The 8,890-nt window shown below is 37.6% G+C and overlaps 1 protein-coding gene across 1 annotated transcript in view; it reads left to right on the top strand.

Annotated features, from left to right (window-relative positions):
• LOC116173011 (replication protein A 70 kDa DNA-binding subunit-like) overlaps window positions 1-8,890 on the top strand; it is a 28,252-nt gene that overhangs the window by 18,438 nt on the left and 924 nt on the right. The gene's annotated exons all lie outside the window — the stretch shown is intronic.

Below are 8,890 nucleotides of genomic sequence, written 5' to 3' on the forward strand. Positions count from 1 at the left end.
GTTGTTCTATATCACTCCGGTATGTTAGGAAAACTGCAGGAAAACCTAATTCGGAGTAGCCGGGAGAGCTCGAAACTGATCCAAGGAAATTCCCATCTTTGCCACAGATGAAAAATTCACCTCAACTCAGGTTCGAACACCCGACCTCCCGCCTGTGTATCCCAACTTTCTACCATTGTACCGCACCAGGCGGTATGCCCTTAGTATTAAGCAAACGTAATTACACTTCTTGGCACTTGAGGGAACTCATCCTCATTCACTATTACTTAAATTTTCTGCATCAAGTCATCCATTAGACAAACAAGTTGGAAAGTACTCGATGCGTCGGGCTACTTAAGCGCGTTTTTGTGCTACGGATCGAGGGTTTATTAGCAAACTCATTTTATAAATATAATCTCATGCAAAGAATTGTGACACAAAGCTAATGGTACAAACCCGAGCATTCTACGATGGTTCCTTCCTTAAAAAACCGACCGACCGACCGAATAACCAAAGTGAACAAGCGCAACTTTTTCGAAAAACACGCTAAAAATGTACCTATGCTGTATGGAGAATCTATATAAAGCTTTAATAAAAGACACAATTCGTTTTTTAAGATTAAATGAGCATGAAAATAGAAACATTTGATTTTATTTTAAAACAATTTGGACATAAACCGAAGACAAGCTACCAGAATTGTCAACGCTAACCAAATGGTTTTGAAGAAGGATTAATTTTTTTCTATCCATCAGCGAATCAATACACCAAGTCGAGGGTAAGAGATCCAAAGCTCGATTTTATGAGCGAAACCTCAGTTCACACCCTCTCGTTACGTTGTGCTCGCATCCTTATTCAGCTCTTGGCCAAATATCTGTTTTCTAAATGGACGCATTAACTTGAAAATGCACAACGGGCCCTGCTAAAATGTCCACCGTAGATTTGGCAGCAACTACGGTCGTCTAACGAATGCCCTCTTATCACTATTTTCACTCATATTTATCGGTTCCTCGTTTTTATCTATTGTCCTCATTTACGACAGACCCAGCGCAATCGCATCAGGTGTAAAACAGGCAGGGAGCAAGAGTTAGCGAACAAAAACAAATTGTTCAGGAAGCAAAAGAATTTTACTTCGAATTGCTTTTATTGTGGTAAAAATGCAGAAAAGATGTTTTAATTAAGGTAGTTGGGCATTAGGAAGCAAAAGAAAATATTTTAGCAACATTAAAGAGGAAAAACTGTTTATTAGCACGGATCCAAAAAGTTATTCATTTACACTCTATTCATTTTAATTTAAGAAGGTAGCGGTAGACAGTATAGGGAAGCTTGGACCTTCACAGTGCTTGGTTAAAACACGAGTCAGTATTATGCTGAAAAATAAAGCTGGCAGTTTTTGTTACCAACTAAATTGCCGCACGGTCGTTAATTGTTAAATGTCAAAGATCCAAGCAGCGTGAAATCCTTTGTTTAATTTATGTTCGCAGTGCTGTGTATTTCCACTTTACAACGTTTTGTAATTTTGTGCCGTTTTACATGTTTGCTGTGCGTGCTTTTCTTCAAACACAGCGCCATCTACTACCTTCTTATAATGAATGCAGTATAGTTGCAAAAAAATTTAACCAATGTCAAAATCCGTGTATATTTAAAACGATTGTAAGATGATTCGCTCCCGAAAATTCGACCCGGTAAATTCGCCCCTGAAAATTCGCTCCCGGAATATTCGCCCCCAAGAAAATTCGCCCCCAAGAAAATTCGCCCCCGGACTATTCGCCTCCGTAAGATTCGCCCCGCAAAATTCGCCCCCCGCAAGTTCGCCCCCGACAAATTCGCTCCTGGAAGATTCGCCCCCGGCGATTCCGCTCCCATAGGATGATTCGCCCCATAAGATTTATTAATCCTCGGAGGTAACAGGGCCAGCAGTTCATAAAATGAATTTTGTTTAATTGTTATTTGTTTAATATGTTACCAAACCAACATTACTTCCGAGGGATAATAAGTGTTCTGGGGCGAATCCTACGGAGGCGAATCTTCTAAGGGCGAATTTGTCGGAGTGAATTTTTCGGAGGAGAATTTGTTGGGGCCGAATATTCCGGGGGCGAATTTGTTGGAGGCGAATACTCCATGGGCGAATTTACTTGGGGCAAATAGTCCGGGGGCGAATTTACTTGGGGGCGAATATTCCGGGGGCGAATTTACTTGGGGGCGAATATTCTGTGGCGAATTTTCGGAGGAGAATTTACTGGGGCGAATTTACCGCACACCCTTAAAACTGTTTCCCCAGGTTTTGCCGCTTTTCTTAAAATTTTTCTATTGGAATAAAATTTTTTATTTCATGATTAAAATATAAGCCCTTACGAAAATTTTGCTACCTGGAACAACTGTGTACCATTAAAAAAAGTAGATTTTTCATTCCCTTGAAAAAGATGGGTTTTTTCAGAAATCGTGACATCTCGGAAACGGTTCACCTTTACGGGTGCTTAAAAATTCTCCCCTTTTTCTTAAAACAAGCTATGTTTCCTCCAAATTTCAAACCCCTACGGCTTTTTTTCGCAAAAATAAGAATTAAAAACGGAAAATGAAGTTTTTCCGGTTTTTCTAGGAAAACTGGAGGTACAGATACAAAAATGGTTCATTTTTTATTCTCTAAAAGTTTTAAATTAAATATTTTCTCCCAGAATTAATCGTTTTGCCACAATTTACAAAACTTCACCCCTTTCAACCACCGGGATGTCACCCGCGGAAAAATTCATTTGTTTTAGTTATTTTTCCCCAATTCCTAATCATTTTACCTGCATGAAAAACCCGGTTTGACCCGGTAAGTAATTATTTTTGAAAATAAATTACTGTATTTGAGAGCTATCCTGGACTAATAGAAACACAAAGCTACACTAACTTGACCTCTAAATTAAAATTGCAGCTTTGGCGTTCACGTAATTTTCATGGCAAATAAAAGTCGCTCCTCTGTAAATTTCGAAGATCGAGCCATTCGCTCTCTCTGTTCGGGAAAATGTTCAGCAATTTATGAAAATTGCATCGTATGTATGTGTACAGGATCCAATGTTTTGGGATGGTTTATGGGTATCATATCATTAATTATAACATGCCTTCCAATATTCCAATATGAATTTACGAAAGCTCGTGTTTAAATCGTTGCTTGAACATGAATCATGATTCATGATCAACCTAAATCGGTAACCGGCTCCACTTTTATTTTAGAAATAATTATTTCAAATGCCTACGTGTTTTAATTAACGTCAAGTAAAATACAACGCGTGATTTAAAATGCCTAACAATGCAGTACATTTAATTATAGAAAACCGCAAATCCTTATTAGATTGCTTTCACGAATGTGTTATGTTTCGAGTTTCGAATTGATTGTAAAGCCTTGCCGTTGACGGTCCCATACGGTAATAGTAATAATATTCTAACAACACGGTCATAGCTAATAGATAGTTCCCACACTATTTGTGTGATAGTGTAGGTGTTAGCTTCCAATTCACAACCCGCTGCGATTTGAACTATGACTTTTTTCCGTACGAATATTCGATCTTCTTTGAGGATGTATTCGCTCGTTAATTTTTATACAGTTCTACATCTCTTTTAATTAGTGGGTTAGATTCGTTTCGGCGTGCTTAATATGGTATTATTAGACGAAATCAATAGGTACAGTTGACTTTGCTAGTAAATTTGTCTAAGGCTTATTTATATGGATGTGTTGCTCCTCCATGGGGAACCTGACATTTTTCCTTCAGCCTATTTATTACAAAACCCTACCGGGTGACACACGCGGGGTGTAACTGGCGTAGAAAGATGCTCCAGTGCGAAAAAATTACTTGAATCAAACGCAATTCTCCCCCTGAAGATTAGCGTCTAAATAGTGGAATCCGGGATACTCATTCTAGTAGTAATATGAGGCCGATTCTAACTCAAAAAGTCCCTAGAAAAAGTCACTAGCCCCGAAAAAGTTACTAGAAAAGTAACTTACTTCTCATTCTCAATTCTTACATTCGCGCCAAGAAGATCGCCTAAGATTCACCCCCGAAATATTTGCCTCCGGAAATTTCGCCTTAGACATATCATAATCAATCTAGTACAAGAATTTGCCCCTGGAATATTTGCCTGATTTCAAAGAATTTCCGTCAAAAATACAAAATTACAGAGTGCCCTTGTGAGTCGTATCCGTGGCGGATTATCCATAGGGCACAATGAGATACAGCCCAGGGGCCCATACATACCACAAACTGTTAAATACGCTAGCCTTTTTACTGCCAGTCCTAAGCCTGAATGAAGTGGGAAGGAATGTAACTATGCGCCTTTTTGTCGCGCGTCCAAATTTCATGCGTCTTAATATCCGCGTCCTTTTGTCGCTATACCCTATTTTTTGAATATCTAGAGAAGTAACCTTAATTTTCTAATTATCTAAACGGTATTCTACTGACCCCTTAATTCTGAAGCCTTTTTACCATCCGGATTTGTCCCTTTTATGTTTTCCGAGATTTCCATGCTGTTCATTGTCATCCTGGAACTGCCATCTTGTATTCAATTAATCTCAGGAACTCTTTTGGACACATTCAACGGTCTCAATCGACTCAATCTCGGTTTCAATTTCACCTTGATAATACAGCGACCAAATAACTACAAACAATCTATATTTAGATCCTTAGATATGTAACAAATTAGGCGTCTGGAGTATTCCTCACAATATTTGCGACCAAAGGGTCCCATTAAAATTTCAACCTTGGAATTTTTTCCTCCGGGATGTTCCCTTTAGCGTCCCCGTAGAAATAGTATCACGGGGGGGTCAAACTGCGTTTCAAAAAAATTAAACGGTCAGCTAGCTCTTGGATGTTACCATTAAGAACCAACAAAAACATGAAATGGTTCGTGCTGCGCATATACGTATCTTCGGCTTCCTTTGAACTTACCCAAAGTTGAGCGCCACCCAGCCCAGAAACTTGGCAGCTACAAGGGAAAGTAAGTAATGCACGTTCTCCACCCTTCCCGCAAATACGAAATATTCTCAAGTATCAACAGCACCAATTAATATTAATTTGCAAACCCCACTTAATGAAATACCCCGTTTAAACCATCGACATATAATAAATGTACAAGCGCGGATACTGCAGGTGAAAGAGAGGGGAAATCTAAGAGGGCAAGCTGTCTCTTACGGTGACGCATCTGATTGGTTCTTTCAATTTAACTGGAATGCGCCCTCTTAGATTTCCCTTCAATACCGAATAGGTACATCTATTCTTTCTCTGATGGAGCTCACATCTACATTAATACCGAGAGTAAAGTCGATCAAGGATCGATGGAAGTTTATTAGATCCAAATAAAAAAAGTTCCTTTTTGTGATTAATTCCCCTTCACCCAACGGCCTCGTTCGATGTAGATAAGATGGTCGCCTTTTTGTTATCTCGGGTTCATATATGGTACAGATGGCAGAAAAGAAATTGATCTGGTACGTGAAACCATTCTTTCATACCAGAACTTAAATCTGATCTGAGACTTAAAAGGCAAATATATGTAACATCCTTACTAACGGATCTCCCACATACCTCAATTAAATAAGAGGGCTACTCGTAAGACAAATGAAAATACCGCATCAATTGCCACGGGTTCGACTTCTGAAGAGTTTCTATGAGAATTACAAAATTAACCAGGTGGAAGATACAATGGTCGTACTCGCGTGATAAGTGAAAATCCACAATATAAAATCCTCCTTCTCTTGGAGAAAATTGCAAAAAACCAGTCCAAACAACTCAGGACCAGTAATCACTACTCAAATTTTAAATAAAATCGGAAATAACATCCGGATAAAAAAATTAGAAAAATCTGACAGAAAAATGAGACTATGAATTTCAATGAAAAATGGCAAGAATTTATTTAATACACGTCATGAAATGAATATAAAATACAAAAAAAATCATGTAAGACAAAAAATTAAGGCTAACAGTGTCATTTGAATAGAACACACCCCGTTTGCAAACGGATGATCTAAAAACAAATGAAGAGATCTTAAAAATTACTCACAGTTCTGTAAATAATAATAATACATGTAATACACCATTATTTCTTCACTCTTCATAATTGAGTATAATATACTCTTTGATAACACATACTTTTTAAACTCAAAATTCCATGCGTACAAACTTCTTGCACAATATTACATTTGTTTCTGCTTTATTTAACGAACATGAGGACGATTATATTTCTTATTTTTAAATTACATAACCGGTACTAAAATTAACGTCCCAAACAATTACGCTCTCTTTCAAAATAACCCGAGACAGCCCCGTTTGTTCTTCATTCTTCCAACTGATAAAACGACTGCGTCGCTTATCTCGCACGTGACATTGTTTGTCGAAAAACCAATTAATTCTTGTCCGATAACACCTGCCCAGATAAAACTTTGATTACATGTTCCCTTAGTTACTCATTTTAAATTTATCATACAAACTAAATACAACCAATAGAATTAAATGAATTAAACAATTACCTACCGACTAAATTTACAATAACTAACCTTAATATGAAAAATGAACAAATTTCTTCACTTATATCCATTTCAAATAAAAAAATTCCCATTCAACATAGAGTTAACTGAGTAGGCCCTTGTGCCAAACATGCTGGCTACGATTCGTAAAATAAGATCAAAAGCATAACATCTTATCTATCAAGCAAGGCCTTTGACTTGATAACTAAACATTTTGGATTACTAGAAGTATATCTATTTGCCTCCAGAGACAATCACAAACGCAAGCTATTTGTTTTTTGGCGGAGAGACGTTTTTGCCCTTAAGGTCGATCGTTTCACTATCCCGTGGAAGATTTCCTTCTACGCTTTCTCACCTTTTTTTGCCCTGATATTGAGAGATAATTGCCGATAAGGCCGAGGGGATAGTCATAGTCCTTAGGGGGGAAAGCCAGGCTCGGTTTCCACCTTTTTTCAAAATTACTTATTAAAGGCCCTTTTCAAACCGTCTAAAGATCTTTTATCTCACCCTTACAGGACACACCCTCACCCTTTGGTGGAGAAACCTACACTACTAGCGGAAGCCTTTATTTTAAAACTTCTATCGGCGAATATGGTGGAAACCATCCTTAGCTCCATACAGAACCGACCATCAAACAGTAGATACGGGGCAACATGCAAAGGTTAATGGTTCTTCTGTGCGAATAAGGGCATTTCTCCTTCGCAGACGATGGAGTTTTTGCAACAGCAGCAGCACTACGAGACAGGCAAGAACGCCTCCTTCAATTCCCATCGCTCCGCCCTTTCCTTAATTCTATCTACGGATTTAGCCGATCACCCTGTCGTCAGTTGTTTTTTGAAAGGCATCTAGCTCAGGCCGCAAAAGCCCCTTCTTTCTTTCTTTTTTCTTTTTTTTTCTTTCTTTTTTTCTGTCTTTCTTTCTTTTATTACTATTTTAACGGTGAATATAATTGGAAGATTGTGCATTGCATTTTCTTCACACATGAGTTCATTATTTTATTGGGAGCGATCGACCTAGCAGGCCCTACTCACATTTCAGCACAGCAAGCGGTAAAAAGCTGTTGATGTTTTCGTTGAAAATTACAGACCTCCCAAGAATGTTGGCCAAGTGCTTCGGAATGAGGTCCTCGTTTGAAAAGAATCAGTTATTCACCAATTTTGACGGCGAAATAGTAAAATACATACTTACATTACTTGGACTGACAATCCTCTATACAACTTTTTCAGTTTCTTGGTTCGGAAAATGTATATAGTCGCTCTTTTGAACTATAACAGCTAAATCGGAGAGGTAGAGTGAGTTCTGTAAAGACGTAAAAATCAACCAAAACCTGCAGTTCTAGAACATTCTGATAAACCTTTGGGTATAGAACTAGTAGCCATCAAACGGCCATTGCATTTCTTTTTGCATAATATTAAAATAAGAATTATTATCCAACTAACCAGTATGACTCCACTGTTAGAAACAAGATGTCCGCCAGTAAGTTGCTCATTTTTTGCATCAGCTGGCCCTGACGCATCTGCTATAACGTCTATTTTTCGTGGCTTCATATCTATTTGGCTAAGTTAATTTATTATTAAAGGATTGTTGGCCCAGACCTCGAAACGGAATAAGTTTGATCATCTTAGCTGAAAGATTTATTATAGCGACCCGATGCGAGTTAGGTATGTAAAATACATATATTTTACCTATCAAAACGCAACAATCTACATAAAACGATAGATTAAGATCATAAAAAAATAATATTGTCGCTATATAATTCCAAATTCCGAAACCTACGAGTTGTTTTACGTATAACAACATTGTTTTTAAAGCGGTTTAGTAGAATTTTAATTAATAAAATTATTTATAGCGCGTTCTTCGTTGAACATAACTGGTCGCTATATAAAGAAAATTTTGATGTAGTGAAATCAAGTTAAATTAAATATGGCACATTGCTCGGTAGATCACCGGTTATAAAGATGACCCAGGCCGGACCGCGCGACAGTTCAGATGGTCATTAGCATACGAATGTGGTCATTTATACTATAAAAATCTTAGTGATTTGTGCTATGAATTATGGTGGTAATACAAGCTCAGCGGAAAGGTCACATGATAATAGCAACGAACGTACAAATGATACCTTAAAAATACTCATTAATATACAAAATTCATTAACAGCATTAATTTTACGTCCATCGGATAAAATAAATAACGCGTTTTATTGTTAACGCAACAAAAACGAGTTTTATTTTATTTAGGAACGGGAATTTCAAAAAAATGTTTACCTCCCTCCAAACAAGAGCACGTGTTGCGCTTCAAAAATTGACTTTTGACTGAGAAACATATTTATGAGCTTGCTTTATATTGAATTTAAATGAAGTGGTGTAAAAATTCCTATACAGTCATTCCGTATCTCCCATTTTAGCGCGATCGAATAAA

Source organism: Photinus pyralis, unplaced genomic scaffold, assembly GCF_008802855.1.
Source record: "Photinus pyralis isolate 1611_PpyrPB1 unplaced genomic scaffold, Ppyr1.3 Ppyr1.4_LG6, whole genome shotgun sequence".
NCBI classification, from domain to species: Eukaryota; Metazoa; Arthropoda; class Insecta; order Coleoptera; family Lampyridae; genus Photinus; species Photinus pyralis.